Source organism: Canis lupus, chromosome X (assembly GCF_048164855.1).
Source record: "Canis lupus baileyi chromosome X, mCanLup2.hap1, whole genome shotgun sequence".
Classification (NCBI taxonomy): Eukaryota; Metazoa; Chordata; class Mammalia; order Carnivora; family Canidae; genus Canis; species Canis lupus.
In genome coordinates, this window is record NC_132876.1 from 99,306,345 (window position 1) to 99,323,362 (window position 17,018).

General features: G+C 40.8%; 1 long non-coding RNA gene across 1 annotated transcript; it reads right to left on the minus strand.

Moving 5' to 3' along the window:
* Positions 1-837: 837 nt before the first annotated feature.
* On the minus strand, positions 838-15,399 carry LOC140628761 (uncharacterized). Its single transcript, XR_012026746.1, has 3 exons — positions 15,321-15,399; positions 8,295-8,412; positions 838-2,004 (listed from the first exon to the last, which is right to left on the minus strand). It is a non-coding gene; the product is annotated as an uncharacterized lncRNA (long non-coding RNA).
* Positions 15,400-17,018: the final 1,619 nt, after the last annotated feature.

The following is a 17,018-nucleotide window of genomic DNA, read 5'->3' on the forward strand; positions in this document are numbered from 1 at the left end:
GACAACTCCAGGTGTGTGTGTGTGAGAGAGAGAGACAGTGTGTGCGTGCATGCGCATAATTTATATATGATACCTATATTTATACATAAATATATCTTAGGTATATTTACATTAGTGGAAAATGTTTCCAAAACAATTTATCCCTCCATGTATGAGTTCTGCATTGTCTTCCTCTACTGAATATCGTTTTATCAACTGAGTAAAGGAGGCAAAACTGAAAAAACAAAGGCCTTTATTTGGGGTCTTAGAATTGTAATTCAGGTGGACAGATTCTGAAGACATCAGAAAAGGGTCTTGCTCATGTGGGGAAAACAAGGGGTTTTTATCAGCAAGAAGGAAGGGGTAATTACATGATTTAAAGAACTGAAAATACTGCTACTTCGGTACTAACCCATGGAGCCACTTCTGATTACTTTTTAAATATTTTATTGGTGCTGTGAAACCAGCCTGTCTCTGGTATGTATTAATCCACTTTACTGGCCTCATATGGTGTGAATGCCAGTTGCTCTGCTTATATGATCAACTGTTTGTAAAACAATTGCTGCTCCTGGCCTGCTTGTTCAAGAGTTCATGAGTTGGAAATAAAAAATGGAGCTTCAAAATGGAGAATATTATGTCCAGAAATATTTGTTTTTAACAAAAATATCACAGGGACGCCTCGGTGTCTCAGTGGTTAGGCATCTGACTTCAGCACAGGGCATGATTCTGGGGTCCTGGGATCGAGTCCCACATCGGGCTCCCTGCATGGAGCCTGCTTCTCCCTCTGCCGGTGTCTCTGCCTCTCTCTGTCTCTCATGAATAAATAAATAAAATCTTAAAAGAAAAATCAGAGATCGATATTATTTTCTGGTAGCTGGAGTTTAAATGTTCTGTTCTGGACCTTGAGTAAGAGATCTGCTCCATATCTCAGGAACAAGTCCTACTTTTGAAAGTAGGTCAGTTTAGTCAAACAGTTGTGTCTCATTTCAGAAGGTGGTCTTACAAAAGGGGTTCCCTACCCTCTTGCGCTGTTGGTGGGAATGTGAACTGGTGCAGCCACTCTGGAAAACTGTGTGGAGGTTCCTCAGAGTTAAAAATAGAACTGCCCTACAACCCGACCCAGGAATTTGCACTGCTGGGGATTTACCCCAAAGATACTGATGCAGTGAAACGGTAGGACACCTGCACCCCGATGTTTCTAGCAGCAATGTCCACAATAGCCAAACTGTGGAAGGAGCCTGGGTGCCCATCGACAGATGAATGGATAATGAAGCTGTGGTCTATGTATACAATGGAATATTACTCAGCCATTAGAAACGACAAATACCCACCATTTGCTTCGAAGTGGATGGAACTGGAGGGTAATTATGCTGAGTGAAATAAATAAGTCAATCGGAGAAGGACAAACATTATATGGTCTCATTCATTTGGGGAATATAAAAAATAGTGAAAGGAAATAAAGGGGAAAGGAGAGAAAATGAGTGGGAAATATCAGTGAGGATGATAGGACATGAGAGACTCCTAACTCTGGGAAGCTAACAAGGGGTAGTGGAAGGGGAGGTGGGTGGGGAGTTGGGGTGACTGGGTGACGGGCACTGAGGGGATGAGCACTGGGTGATATGCTATATGTTGGCAAATTGAACTCCAATAAAAAATAATTAAAAAAAAAACAAAAGGGGTTCCCAAAATTAGGCCTATCTGCTACAAGCAATCAGGTGATTAAAAAGAGGCATCTCTATGGAAACAAAAGATAAACAAAGGAAACAAAGGTTATTGGCTAGAGCAAATTATAAACCCAATGTGTGAGTCCTGAGTGCTTCTGCTGAGATTTCTAGATGTCAGGCTCATAGCGTCTTCACGGGGAGTAAGAGCAGGCAGTGGCAATCCGATAGATTTCCCTGGTTTGCATTCTGAATACCTCTGGTGATCTGAGTGGCCCATATAGCAACAGGCACGAAGACTGTGGGCTGTTGTGGCAATGTCCCTGAAGTTTGTCTCAAGTTGTCTACTTCAGTTTGCAGGGCTCTAGGAAAAAACGGCAATGTTTGGAAAAGATTTTATTTATTAGCACATACGGGGAGGGAGGAGCAGCGGGAGATGCAAACTCCCAGCTTAGCAGGGAGCCCAACACTGGCCGGATCTCAGTCTTCCTCCCCCTCCCCCCACCTCCCTGGAGATCACCACCTGAGCAGCGGAAGGCAGCCAATTCACCTACTGAGCCACTCGGGCATCCACTAAGTGGCAATTTTAGTTCTCAGTGATTCCAAGTCAAAAGAAGGAAAGAAAATTAGATACCTTAGCTGGAGAATCACAGTCAGATAGCTGAGGAAACCAGAATTCAGGATCCAGCCCAGGTTTATAGAGAAACCACAAACCCTCAATCAGAACTAGAATCTAACATGCGCACACGTGTGTTACTGAAATAGAATTTTTTCTCTCTTTCTAAAAAGAAAACCACAGGCCCAAAATGGTGTTCCTTAGGCCGAGTTTCCAAACTGGTACTTAATACCTAATTTGATTGCAGTTTCAATCTCCCCCAGAAATATAATCTTTTTAAAAAATTTAAACTCAATTAGTTAACATATATCACTAGTTTCAGAGGTATGGGTCACTGATTTATCAGTCTTCTTTTTTTTTATAATTTTTATTTATTTATGATGGTCACACAGAGAGAGGAGAGAGGCTGAGACACAGGCAGAGAGAGAAGCAGGCTCCATGCACCGGGAGCCCGACGTGGGATTCAATCCTGGGTCTCCAGGATCGTGCCCTGGGCCAAAGGCAGGCACCAAACCGCTGTGCCACCCAGGGATCCCGATTTATCAGTCTTCTATAACACCCATGTTCATTACATCAGGTGCCCTCAATGCCCATCACCCAGTTACCCCCTCCCTCCTCACCTTCCCCTCCAGCGACCCTCAATGTGTTTCTTTTTTTTTTTTTTTTTTTTTTTTTAAAGATTTTATTTATTTGAGAAACAGAGAGAGGCAGAGGCATAGGCAGAGGGAGAAGCAGGCTCCATGCAGGGAGCCTGACGCGGGACTCGATCCCTGGTCCCCAGGATCACGCCCTGGGCTGAAGGCGGCGCTAAACCACTGAGCCACCTGGGCTGCCCCTCAATGTGTTTCCTATGATTAGGAATCTCTTATGGTTTGTCTCCCTCTGATTTCATATTTTCCCCTCCCTTCCCCTATGATCCTCTGTTTTGTTTCTTAAATTCCACATATGAGTGAGATCATATCATTGTCTTTCTCTGACTGACTTATTTCGCTTAGAATAATACCCTCTAGTTCCATCCACGTTGTTGCAAACCCAGAAATGTAATTTGAACTGGTCAGTCAGGAATCTTCCTCATCAGCGCCAAAGAGTCTGTCACCTGGGTCCTCTCCGTCCCTCAAAGGAGGATGAGGTTATCTGTATGATAAGACCCCCTGCTGCTTCCCCCAAGGGAAAGTGACCTTGCCTGGAATAATCCTTTTCTTTTCCTAATAACTTTCCAGCACCACCCTCCTTCCTATAAACACCTTCCGTTTTGTACAATTTCTCAAACTGCCCTCAATTTGCTGGATGGGATGCTGCTTGATTCACGAATCTTTTAATAAAACCCATTAGATCCTTAGGTTCATTCAGTTTGGGTTTTCTTTTTTAGCATTCTCTAAAATCACCCTCACATCCACTAAAGATAGCCAAATGAATACTAATTTGTTTGTAAATAAGTCCAATTTTAACACCTTGGCCTGATCTTCAAAAGTGTAGCAAGAACAGTGATTGATTATATAGCTTCTTTTAAGTCTGCTTTGCTGTAACTTTTCATAAGGATTTTATTTATTTTTTAAAGATTTATTTATTTACTCATGAGAGACAGAAAGGCAGAGACACCGGCAGAGGGAGAAGCAGACTCCATGCAGGGAGCCCGATGCGGGACTTGATCCCAGGACTCCAGGATCACAACCTGAGCCAAAGGCAGACGCTCAACAGCTGAGCCACCCAGGTGTCCCTCATAAGGATTTTAGATTGAACTTTCAACAGCTTCTCCAGGCTAAGAAGCCAACCCAAACACTTGCCATCAGAATTTTGTGTGTAATTTATAGCTATGGACTTGGGTGAATCCTCTCTTCTTGAGGACCCCCAAATATCCAGAGGTTCCTGTGCCTGCCAAGAAGTGACCTTCCTTGCTCACCTGGTAAGGCTGCTGGGAACCCTGTAAGCAAAGTATCAGGCTTATTTTTCCAAGGGGCTTCATTGGCTCCATGAAGTCAACCTTAGTTCCCTAAAATTAGTTATATCTGAGTCTATGCACTTGTCTCTCAAATATGACACTCCAGTCAAAGCCTGGGTAATATAACCAATGTTTGCAATGATGTTCTGTTACAAGGAGAGCAGATTCTTACTCAATTTTGCAAATAACTATAATTGCCGTGAAAATAGGAATATTCACTGAGAGCTTCTAAACTCCGGAGGGATCGGATAGGGAGAAAAAGGCAAAAGTTTCATATTTGTTTACAAAGGAATATTTTATCAAATTTCAGTAAGTTGTAGATAGCTTAAGAGAGAAAGTTTCCTTAAATCTGGAAGAGCAAACATTAGAAAATCAGCAACATTTCAAACAAGAGTCATAAAAACAACAATCATGTTCCTCAGTTTATTCAGGCCCATGTTATTTTTAAAAAAAAAATTTATTTATTTATTCATGAGAGACACAGAGACACAGGCAGAGGGAGAAGCAGGCTCCATGCAGGGAGCCCACCGTGGGACTCGATCCCAGGTCTCCAGGATCACGCTCTGAGCTGAAGGCAGACGCTCAACAACTGAACCACCCAGGCATCCCCAGGCCCATGTTATTAATTCTTGTTGTTTGATTTCAGGTTTTGCACTACTGACAGGAATTCTTATCCAGTTCGATTTTCTGATCTTAAGATCAGCAGAAACCTGTATTTGTCAAGAGTCCCTTCCATGAATCTCCTTGAAGCTGAAACACATTTGCAAGAGCATCAAGTATATATAACACAAGAACTGTAAATGACAAAAGACTCAAAATGGCCATGGTCCGATGAGAGTCCATCACAAAGCACTTGACAAAGAAATGTGGTTATTTCTGTGACACACACACTTTAATAATTTGAATTAGAGGTGATAACATTGCACCAGGACATATTGAAACTTTAGGAATTTCCTATTATTTCTTGAGCAGTTATATTACTACCAACTCACCCATACAATATAACCTAAGAAGGGTTATCATCACATATCTGACAATGTTTTGGTAATTTGACAATTTGTTCAAAAACACTTCATTTAGAATTAGAATTTGAAGAAGTCTGTTAAATATATCAGAAGTTTTTAAAGCATATGCCTAAATAGGATCACAGATAATTACAAAACTTAATGCTCTTTTATTTATTACCCAAGGTGACAATAAAAGATTCTAAGGCAAATACAGGTTTATTTGCAAAACTTAGCTCTTTTAATATGGAGAAGATTTAGTTTCCTTTAGTAATCAAACACCTGATAAAGACAAAACATTGAAACTTCGGTTTACTTACCTAGATTATATCAAAGACAAAGAAAAACCTTTGTTTACAATTTCTTATCAAGAATGGACCAATAATCTAAGAAAACTTTGTTGTTTTAACAGCGAGAGGAAACCAAGTCTAATCTAATGTACCAGTATACGTACCTTTGACATTAAAGTTCATTCATTCCAAATGTAATCCTGACCATGCATAAAATTTTTTTTGAAGATTCTTTTTTCATGAACGTTCCACAATGTTCATCCTTAGATTTAGATTTTGTCCTTGTTTTTGTTTTCCTTCTTTAAACCAGTCTTGCTTTAGGACAAAACTACTTAATTTTCCCTCAACAAAAAAAACGCATCTCCATTTCTCATATCTTTTCTTACCATATACATAACACCTCACTTTCCTGGCATGTGGAAATATTTCCTTATTATTTCCAGTAGCTTAAATTATATTTAGTAGAAACCTTATTTTTCTTTCTTAAGCAATTCTATATTCAATGTGGGGCTCAAACACATGATCCTGAGATCAAAAGTCACAGGCTCTACCAATTGAACCAGCCAGGCACTCCAGGAAACCTTAATTTCTTTCTTTCTTTTTTTTTTTTTTTTTAGATGGAGTGAGGGGTGGGCGGTGGGGGAGTGGGGGCAGAGAGAGAGGAGAGAAAGAATCTTAAGTAGATTCTATCTATGCCCAGTGAGGAATCGGACATGAAGTTCTATCTCAGGACCCTGAAATCATGACCTGAGCCCAAATCAAGAGTTATACACTTAACTGACTGAACCACCCAGGCGCCTCTGGAAACCTTAATTTCTAATGAAAAATAAAAAGTAAACAGTTGTGGACCATTATATCAGCATTCTTTTTAAAAAAAAAAAGATTATATTTTTTATTTTTTTAAAGTAATCTCTACCCCCAGTGTGGGGCTTAAACCCATGACCCTGAGAGCAAGAGTCAAATGCTCTACCAACTGAGCCAGCCAGGTACCCCTCTCTTTTTTTTAAGATTTTATTTTTAAGCAATCTCTACACCCAATGTGAGGCTTGAACTCACAACCCCGAGATCAAGAGTTGCACGCTCCACTGATTGAGCCAGCTAGGTACTGCTATACCAGCATTCTTTGGACTGGCAAATTTATTAATGCATTTCATAATTTTTATTTTTATTTTTTTTATTTTTTATTTTTTTTTTTAATTTTTTTATTTATTTATGATAGTCACAGAGAGAGAGAGAGAGACAGAGACACAGGCAGAGGGAGAAGCAGGCTCCATGCACCGGGAGCCCGATGTGGGATTCGATCCCGAGTCTCCAGGATCACGCCCTGGGCCAAAGGCAGGCGCCAAACCGCTGCGCCACCCAGGGATCCCCCTTTTTTTTTTTTTTTTTTAAATTTTTTTTCATAATTTTTAGAAACATAGACCTTCTTGTAGTAAATTTCTCAGTATTGCACAAAACATTTACCAACAGACCTAAATATCTTTAGTCTCTCTGTAATAGGAAGTCAAAAGTAAATAAGCATATGTTTTAGTAATTAATGTTTCAGTAGTCCATATAGCTTTTCACTTAGAAAAATCATCAAAAGGCTTTGTCCAGCCTGCTTTTTCCATTCATCGCCTTGCTTATAGTCCCCTCACTTACAAGCATATGTATAAGTTAATAAAGATCAGAATTACCAGGTTTATAGGTCAGAATAACTAAAATGAATTCCTTAGCAAATCCTGGAGGGTCTTCAAGGGCATTGGGAAAGTCCTTGGTAGTGGCTCACAAGCCTGCCTTGGTCCAAGGAGTATAAATGACTGATGAAGTCTTAGACCCTCCATTAGTTATAAATTTAGAAGGAGTTTGGATGACTGAAGGGTCCAGAGGAAACTCCAGTTTGAAATTATAGAATGGAAGTTCTGTAAAACTAGGATATACAGGACAGCCTGGGTGGTACAGTTATTTAACTGACTCTTCGATTTGGCTCAGGTTGTGATTTCAGGGTAGTGATATGGACTCACACATCGAGCCCTGTGTTGGGCTCTGCACTCAGCAGGGAGTCTGCTTGAGATCTTTTCTCCCTGCCTCTACCACTCATGCTCTCTCTCTCTCTTTCAAAATGAATAAATAAATCTTTAAAAAATATCCTAGGATATACAGGTGGAGAGCAGGAGGGAGAATGTAGAGGAAGAGCAACAGAGAAGTATCAGTTTCTCATAAACTTTTTTGGAACAGATCATTTCTGAGGGAGGTCAGAGTTGGCTTTAGAAAGTTTAGTTATTTTTGTGTAAGGAAGCAAGTTTAGAATCAGAGGCCTCCAAATACCAAGTGAATTATGCTTCCTACTCAAGCTGCTTGGTTCTCTTTTCTTTTTCTAATTGTGCATGCAAATAAACTAATTTTGGAATCTCAAAAGATCTCCGGAGTGGCCACTGTAATGACAAATAAGATTGATCCAACAAGACAGAAATTTAGAAGAAATGGACCCATAACATACACCTAGCTGGGGTGCCAGGAGGGTTGCTGTCCAGCAGCAATTTTCCAAATCAAAGACCCCACTTAGTATTTACCAGACAAAAGAGAGTAACTCTGTAGTTCAGGCAGACAGACAGCCCACATGGGACATGGGAAAGACACCCCAAACCTGGACCTGAGCTTCAACCAAAAAGAGGAAGGTTGGGGCAAGGATGGTGTTCCTGGCTGGCTTAATGGGTAGAGCATGTGACTCCTGATCTTGAGGTTGTGAGTTCCAGCCCACATTGGGCATACAGCCTACTTTAAGAAATTATGGAAACAGAGAGGTTCAGAACTAAGAGAACTCACCAAAAGAACTCTGAGCTGCTTGCTCAGGCAGGTACCATGTTTGAATTCAACGGCAGTCCTAGAATCAGAGTTGTGCATCGCTTTGGATTCCATGATGTTCTGATGCCGTTTCTGTCAACTGAGAAAAGGAGGCAAAACTGAAAAAGCAGACAGACTTTTATTTGTGATCTCACAATTGCAATTCAGGTGCACAGATTCCAGAGGAATGGGAAAAATGTCTGCTCGTGTGGGGAAACCAGGGGGGTTTTATGGGAAAGAAGCAAGCCATAATTACATGATTTAAACAAAGAAAAAACCCACTATTTTGGTGCTGACTGGTGGAGCTGCTTCTGATTACTATTGTATTTATTATTTTATCGGTGCTGTCAAACACAACTGTTCCTTGTATGTATTAATTCACTTCACTGTCCTCATATAATCTGAATGCCATTTGTTCTGTTGAAATTTTATGAGCAATTGCTTGTAAAAGAATTGCCACCTGGTCCAGCACAACAGTTCCTCAGTTGGAAGAAAAATGACGCTTCGAACTGAAGTCTCTTGTGTCCCGAGATTTTATACAATTCCCTAATTTTTAAAAGATGCTGATTGAAAGTCACTAAATTAATTATGTAAACCACCATGCTGTCAATTTCAAAAGCACTCTAATATTGTCCCTCTCTCATTTCTTTCCTTTTTTTAAAAAATTTCATTTTATTGGAGTTCAATTTGCCAACATATAGCATAACACCCAGTGCTCATCCCATCAAGTGCCCCCTTCAGTGCCTGTCACCCAGTCACCCCCACCCCCCACCCACCTCCCCTTCCACCACCCCTTGTTCATTTTCCAGAGTTAGGAGTCTCTCATGTTCTGTCTCCCTCTCTGATATTTCCCACTCATTTTCTCTCCTTTCCCCTTTACTCCCTTTCACTATTTTTTATATTCCCCAAATGAATGAGACCATATAATGTTTGTCCTCCGATTGACTGATTTCACTCAGCATAATACCTTCCAGTTCCATCCACGTCGAAGCAAATGGTGGGTATTTGTTGTTTCTAATGGCCCTCTTTCATTTCTTTCCATCCTTTCCCCTAATCTCTCAGTGTTCTGGAACATCATTTCCATTTTTTTCCACTCTAGCCCTTACTCTGCATCACACTTTCCTGTCTATCTCTGTGTTTATAGTTTAACCACACTTGCTCTGGAAGGAAATTTTCCAAACTCTGTGTAGATGTCAGGCTCTGGTATTCCGCATGAGGCCTGCTTATACAAATGCTGGACTTAATAACTACTGATAAGCTGGCCTCCTTAGGAGAAGAGGGCAGTTGAATCAGTATTTCTGAATTTCCTGGAAGAAGAGACAGACAGGCATTCAGGCAAATGTAAAGGAAGTAGGCTAACTTGCCTCTAAACACCATGAAAGGTATTAATTAAATGATATAGATAAGGATTTCCTTGATTCTAAGAGGCAGTAAAAAGCCACCAAACCTACCCCATCGATCCAATAAAAAAAAAAAGTGGTTGATCATGTTCCAACTTTCACACACTTTTGATTCTCAGTTTCTAAGAGGACAGCAAATTATTTACCAATATGATGGGATCAGAATTCAAACATTTCAGAATAAGTGGGGCTAGATGTACATGAGAGATTCTTAAATATATTGATCCTGTGGTTCCCATAGCAGTCTGAATTTCACATCCTGATTCCTTTCACCAAAACAAAACTGAGAGGCCAAAATATTTCAGCTTTCAGGAATCACACACATCTAAGCTCCCTCTTGGCGATCAGGGAAGGTCAAAGGCAAGGGTCTTAAATAGAAGAGTCTAGCTCTCCTTATCTAATCTCCACACCTTAAATATTTACTCTGAGTCTCCTGGTCCTATTTCCTCTTACCCAGATGGAATGACTCCCATTTGCCTGCTCTTTCTCAACTGTTCAAACCCTAGCTGCACCCTGAAAACTCAAATTTACATGAATGTAAAAATCAGCCAATAGATACTTTAAAAAAATTTATTTATTTACTCATGAGAGACACACACACACAGAGGCAGAGACACAGGCAGAGGGAGAAGCAGGCTCCATGCAGGGAGCCTGACACGGAACTCAATCCCGGGACTCCAGGATCACGCCCTGAGCAAAGGCAGGCACTAAACCTCTGAGCCACCCAGGGCCCCCACCAATAGATGGTCTGATTTCATTTTTCATACTGTTACTGAGGCAGAGTTGGAAGTAACAATGGACACGTGAGCCCAGAGAGCCTAAGTGACTTGTCTGAGGCCAGCCAGCCTTCTGTGACAGAAGCAGGACTAGAATTTCAGTCTCCTGACTGACATCAGGCCTGTTGCCCTTTTATAGCAGTCTGAGGGAAGGGAAGCCAGGAAAAGAAGGAAAAATAAACACGAAAGGAAGAAGGCAGGATGCTGCTCCACCTTGCTTGCCCTGCCACCCAGTTCAGGTCTGAAAGTAAAGCAGTGGAGGAAACTAGATTGGGAAAGCTAAGGATCTTGGTCTGACCTTGGCCCTGCCATTCAATACTTGATCTTCCTGACCTTAAGTAACTAATTTTCTTCCCTGGCTTCCTTTTGCTAGTTTGTCAAATAGGGCAAATGTTATTGACGTGGATGGGAGGAAGTGTGAACACACTCTACAAGTAGCATGGTTAATCATGATAGGCAAGATGCATTTTCATTGGCAATCTGTTTCCACCAGAGAAACCCAGAGGTGAACACCAAGGCACTTTAGGCAAACAATTTAAGTAGCTTGAGTTATCTAGAGTTGGTTTTGATGATTTCTGACCGGTAGAGCAAAAACTCAAAGTCAACTTCCACTGGAGAGTCTCTAGGTGTTTCAATTTTTCCTCCTCTGGTGTTTCTTTGTTGTTAATTAATAGAAGCAGAAAGACTACATTTCCATTGAGAATCTTTTTTTGGCAGGTGGCGGGGTGGCAGGGGAGGTTCCAGTAATGCTTCTTGGTCTTCCCATATTTGCCCTATTTTTTCTAGTCTATTTGGAAAGCTAGCCTTTCCTTAATCTCTTCTTGCTATACTAAGAACAATTACTTGGATAGGGATTGACATGGGTAATGGAAAGCATAAGAGAGAAAGCTAGTGATGGAAAGGATTATAATAAATAGCTCAGGCACTCCTTTATTTTATGGGACTGGGACGATTTAGGCAGATATAAGAAGTGATCTGCCCAAGATAGTAGAGGGAGTTAAAGACAGATTAAGAATTTAAATATACTTTATTAAAAAAGCCAAATTAGGAGCCTCCCCCCCCCATGCAAACTGGAAAAGCCACTCACAATTTTAGGTAGTGTAGCTACCTAAAATTATGTATTACTCTATGCAATGTTGCAACTGTAAAAGAATTAGGATATGGCAATGATTCGCAAACTCTACCCATTATCAGAACCACCTATAGGACTTGTTAAAACCCAGGTTGCTGGACTCCAACCCCAGAATTTCTGGCATAGTATGCAAGGTCTGATAATTTGCAATTCTTGTTTTAATTTTTTTTTAAATATTTTACTTATTTGACAGAGAGAGAACACAAGCAGGAGGAGCAGCAGAGGGAGAGGAAGAAGCAGGCTCTCTGCTGAGCAGGGAGCCCTTCATAGGTCTCAGTCCCAGGACCCTGAGATCATGACCCAAGCCGAAATCAAGAGTCAGATGCTTAACTGACTGAGCCACCCAAGCACCGCTTGCTGATTCTTTTTTAATAAGTATGCTTTGAAAAGAAAAGGTAACTACAGTTTGCTTGTTTAGGCTCCATATTTAAACATGATTAGGAAAAATTTTGGAAGAAAATGTATCATTTATCATTTAGGAATGGCACATGAGGAAAGAGCACAGACAATCTTCATTTAAGTACATTCATTGCCTTTTTATTTTTTTATTTTTAAAGATTTTATTTATTTATTCATGAGAGACACAGAGAAAGAGAGAGAGAGACAGAGACACAGGCAGAGGGAGAAGCAGGCTCCATGCAGGGAGCCTGACATGGGACTCAATACCAGGTTTTCAGGATCAGGCCCTGGGCTGAAGGCGGCGCTAAACTGTTGAGTCACCTGGGCTGCCCATTCATTGCCTTTATAATGGGAAACTCTCCCGCCTTTGGAAACATCCATTGAAATCACGTATCTTTGGGGGCACTTCTTATTTGTAAAGAAACATACAGGTGTAATTTTTTTTACAGGTGTAATCTCTTAAAATTAAAGGACTGGGAAGAACTTTTCAAATTGTCTAGCTCGACTCCATTTATTACAGCTGAAGAAAATAAAGGCAAGGATCTGGGTCACTTGTCCAAAGTCACTTAAATGTATAAAATTGGTCACCAAGTGGTGAGGTGCACATGTTTATCTTATGAATTGATGAAAAAAAAGAAGTCAGAGTATAAGTCAACCTACAATGAGTCAATAGTGCTCTTTTCCCAAAGATACTGTAAACATATAAATATTATATAATATATAATTATAAAAAATATATTATATTATATTTAATATATAAATATATAATTATAAAATATATATAATATATATAATATAATATATATATAAATAATTAGGCCATCACTGGAAAAAAAAAGCTGTGTTACTTTTAATTTTATTTTTTAAAGTAAGCTCTGCACCCAACATGGGGCTTGAACTCATGACCCTGAAATCGAGAGTTTCTGCTCTACCAACGGAGCCGGCCAGGTGCCCCTGTGGTCTTTTTTCATAGTTTTCTACTATACATTTTATACTCCATTCTCCAAAATCCCCGTTCCTCACCACAGTGCATGAAACCTGGGTCTTTATCACCATTCTCTCTGTGTTAGAGAATGAAGAATTAAAAACTATAGAGAAACACTAAACGCTGGCAAGGGTGTGGAGCAACAGGGACTCTCATTCATTGCTGGTGGGAATGCAAAATTGTGCAGCCACTTTGGAAGACAGTTTGGTAGTTTCTTTTTTTTTAATTTTATTTATTTATTCATGAAAGACACAGATAGAGAGAGAGGCAGAGACACAGGCAGAGGGAGAAGCAGGCTCCATGCAGGAAGCCCGATGTGGGACTCGATCCCGGGACTCCAGGATCAGGCCTTGGGCTGAAGGCAGGCGCCAAACCGCTGAGCCACTCAGGGATCCCCAGTTTGGTAGTTTCTTACAAAACTAAACATACTCTTACCACATGATCCAGTAATCGTGCTGCTTAGTATTCACCCAAAGGAGTTGAACACTTATGTCCACATAAAACCTGCACCAGATGCTTATAGCAGCTTTATTCATAATTGCCAAACTTAGAAGCAAGCAAGATGTCTTTCAGTAGGTGAATGGATTAATTGTAGTCCGTTCAGACAATGGACTATTATTCAGGGCCAAAAGGAAGTGAGCTATCAAGCCATGAAAAGACATGGAGGAAACTTAAATGTGTACTACTAAGTGAAAGAAACCAAACTGAAAAGGCTGCCTACAGTAGGATTCTACCTAAATGACAATTTGGCAAAGGGAGAACCACGGAGACAGCCAGATCAGTGCTTGCCAGGGGGTTGTTTGGGGGTGTGTGTGGGAGCCTGAGCGATGAATAGGTGAAGTACACAGGATTTTTAGTGCAATGAAACAACTCTGTATGATGCTATAATGGTGGATACATGTCATTATACATTTGTCTAAACCCAGAGAATAGGGGATCCCTGGGTGGCGCAGCGGTTTAGCGCCTGCCTTTGGCCCAGGGCGCGATCCTGGAGACCCGGGATCAAGTCCCACGTCGGGCTCCCGGTGCATGGAGCCTTCTTCTCCCTCTGCCTGTGTCTCTGCCTCTCTCTTTCTCTCTCTCTGACTATCATAAATAAATAAAAATTAAGAAAAAAGAATCTTAAAAAAAAAAAAATAAACCCAGAGAATACAAACACTGTGAGTGAACCCTAATGTAAACTATGGACTCTGGGTGATATGTCAACGTAGGTTCATCAGTTGTAATGAAAGGACTCCTCTGGTGGAGGATATGGATGATGGAGGAGGCTGTGGCTATGGGGGCAGAGGGTATATATGATTACAGCTGAAGAAAATGAAGAAAATTCTGCTCAAATTTCCTGTGAAACTAAAACCTGCTCTAAAAAATAAAGTCGATTTTAGGGCGGCTGGGTGGCACAGTCGTTAGTAGTTGATAAACTCTTGGTTTTGGCTCAGATCATGATCTCAGGGTTGTGAGATGGAGCCCTGTGTCCGGCTCTGCGCTCAGCACAAAGTCTGCTGGTCTCTCTCCTTTCCCACTCGTGCTCTTTCTCTTTCAAAGAAATAAATCCTTAAAAAATAAAGTCTATTTTTAAAAACTGTAGAGATAGTTTCAACATATGTGAATGGTTCTGTCCTCTACTTGTCTCCCTTGGCTGACTGTGCATTACTGGGCATTCATTACCTGGGTTGAGAAATCTCCTGTTTCCCTCCCATTGGCATTTTGATTCTCTGATCTTGACCTTCTTTATTTTTGACCACATGGCTTGTGTTGGCCTATTTCCTCACTAATGATAAAATAAATTTTATTAGAATCCATTTGGTTGTATTTAAATAAGCTTACACGTTTAATTTTTTTAAAGGTTATTTTAAAATCTTGTAAAATATTGGCACACGTGAAATCACAACTTATGGGGAACAGAGGTGTTTTTCTCCTTTTAAAAACAGTTGGTGGGGCACCTAGGTGGCTCAGTGGTTGAACATATGCCTTCAGCTCGTGTCATGATCCTGAGGTCCTGGGATTGAGTCCCTCTTCCAGCTCCCCGCGGAGAGCCTGCTTCTCCCTCTGCCTATGTCTCTGCCTCTCTCTGTGTTCTCATGAATAAATAAATAACATCTTTAAAAATAAAAACAGTTGGACGTTTTGGGCGTTGGCTGGCTCAGTCGGTGGACCATGTGACTCTTGATCTCAGGGTTCTAAGTTTGAGCCCTACGGTTTATTACTTAAAAATAAAATCTTTTAACAAAATAGAATAAAACCAGTTGGTCTGCCAATCCCTGCTCTTCAGAAAACTTTCACATACACTTTGAACTTCTATTTTCAAATGCTGTATACCTTAGCTTTTCCACTCCCCTGCATGTCCTTTTCCCTGGTTGTTGGTGAATGATACTGCAGTCTATGAATGGAAATTTTCTCTGCCTGGAAGTGATGGTGATGTCACAATTGTTGGTTTGTAGTTAGGCAACATAGCAAGAGGAACATGGTTAAAGGAGAAATAACTTGTTTGTCAATTAGCATTTGTACAATGAGGAAAACATAAATTTGCATGGTTCTCCTTTCATGGCTTCTTCTTCTGGATGGGGTGATATGACATCTCTGCCTAGCTAAGAGAACTTGCTGTGATCTAGTGCCTATGTTTAGACCCTTTGGGATGCCTGCATATGACACAGGTGACAGAGTCCCTACTGCTATGACCTTTGGAGGTTTCCAGTCGGCCAACCTCTTAGATATGGATACCCAGACTTGCATACATGTTCAGGAATAAGGAGTAGAGTGAGAGTGATCACTTTTAACTTATGATACACAGCTATATGGTTATGATACATAAAGGGACAAGCTCCACTTCAAGTAAGGGTTTGGTGCCTCAGGTGGTACCTCCCCATCCTGTGAAGTGTTTGCAACAGAATAGCCCCCCCTCAAAATTATGTTTATTATTTGGGAGCCTTCTTTGCTATCAAGTGTAAGAGAACTTATTACATCAATTGTATTCAGGAAACACTTTATTTTCAATCTTTTGATATTTTCCCCCCTGTTTAATTCAACTGAAATGCTTCTTTTCTAAACGAAGAAAAGGAGGTTAGGCAACCCAGCAAGGGTGAAATACTACAGATGCTTAGGGTGTATTTTATAACTATTTATTTATTTTTAAAGATGTTATTTATTTATTTGAAAGAGAGAGAGAAAGAGCGGCAAGGAGGAGCAGAGGGAGAGGGAGAGAGAAACAGACTCCCCACTGAGCAGAGAACACAATGTGGGACTCCATCCCAGGACCCCGAGATCATGGCCTGAGCCGAAGGCAGACACTTAACCTTCTGAGCCACCCAGGCACCCCTGTTTTATAACTATTTAGATCAATGTTTCCATGAATGTAGAGTAATAAGTCCCTGAATTAAAGTTTTATACTCTTCCAGAGGTATACAGATCAAGTTACAGCAAACCAGAGGCTTTCTTAGATTCATTCCCTTAAAAATACTACTCCCCTGGCTTTTGGCCCTTGCACACAGGCCCTTCTTGGCAGTACTCCTTTCTTCCTCCCTCTCTACTATAGTTTTGCTGTGTTGTTGCAATAAGAGCTTCCAAAGTGTTCACTCCACCCTGTATGTAACCCCTTGCTTTGTTTCCATCGCCCTGGGTGTATACTCCAAGTGATTTGTTCTGGCTAAGGGGCACTAGTAACTATGACATGAGCAGAGACTTAAACTTCCTCATTTGGGCTACTGCTCTTTTGCTTCTTCTTTGGTCATCTTCAAACCTCCATATAGGGCAGCCTAGACTAGCTTGTTGGAGGATGAGAGACCCCACAGAGGAGAGACAAATCGTTGCCACTAAGGCCCTACTAGAAAAACAGCTTAACAATCAGTAGACATGTGAGGCCATCCTAGAACATCCCATGTCAGCCCAGCCAGACAAGACCAGCAGAGCCATCACAAATGTCCCAAGTATCCCAGTCATTACAATCCACAAAATTGTGAGCAAAATATTTTTTTGTTCAACACCCTTAAACTTCAAGATGGTTCCTTATGCAGCAAAAGG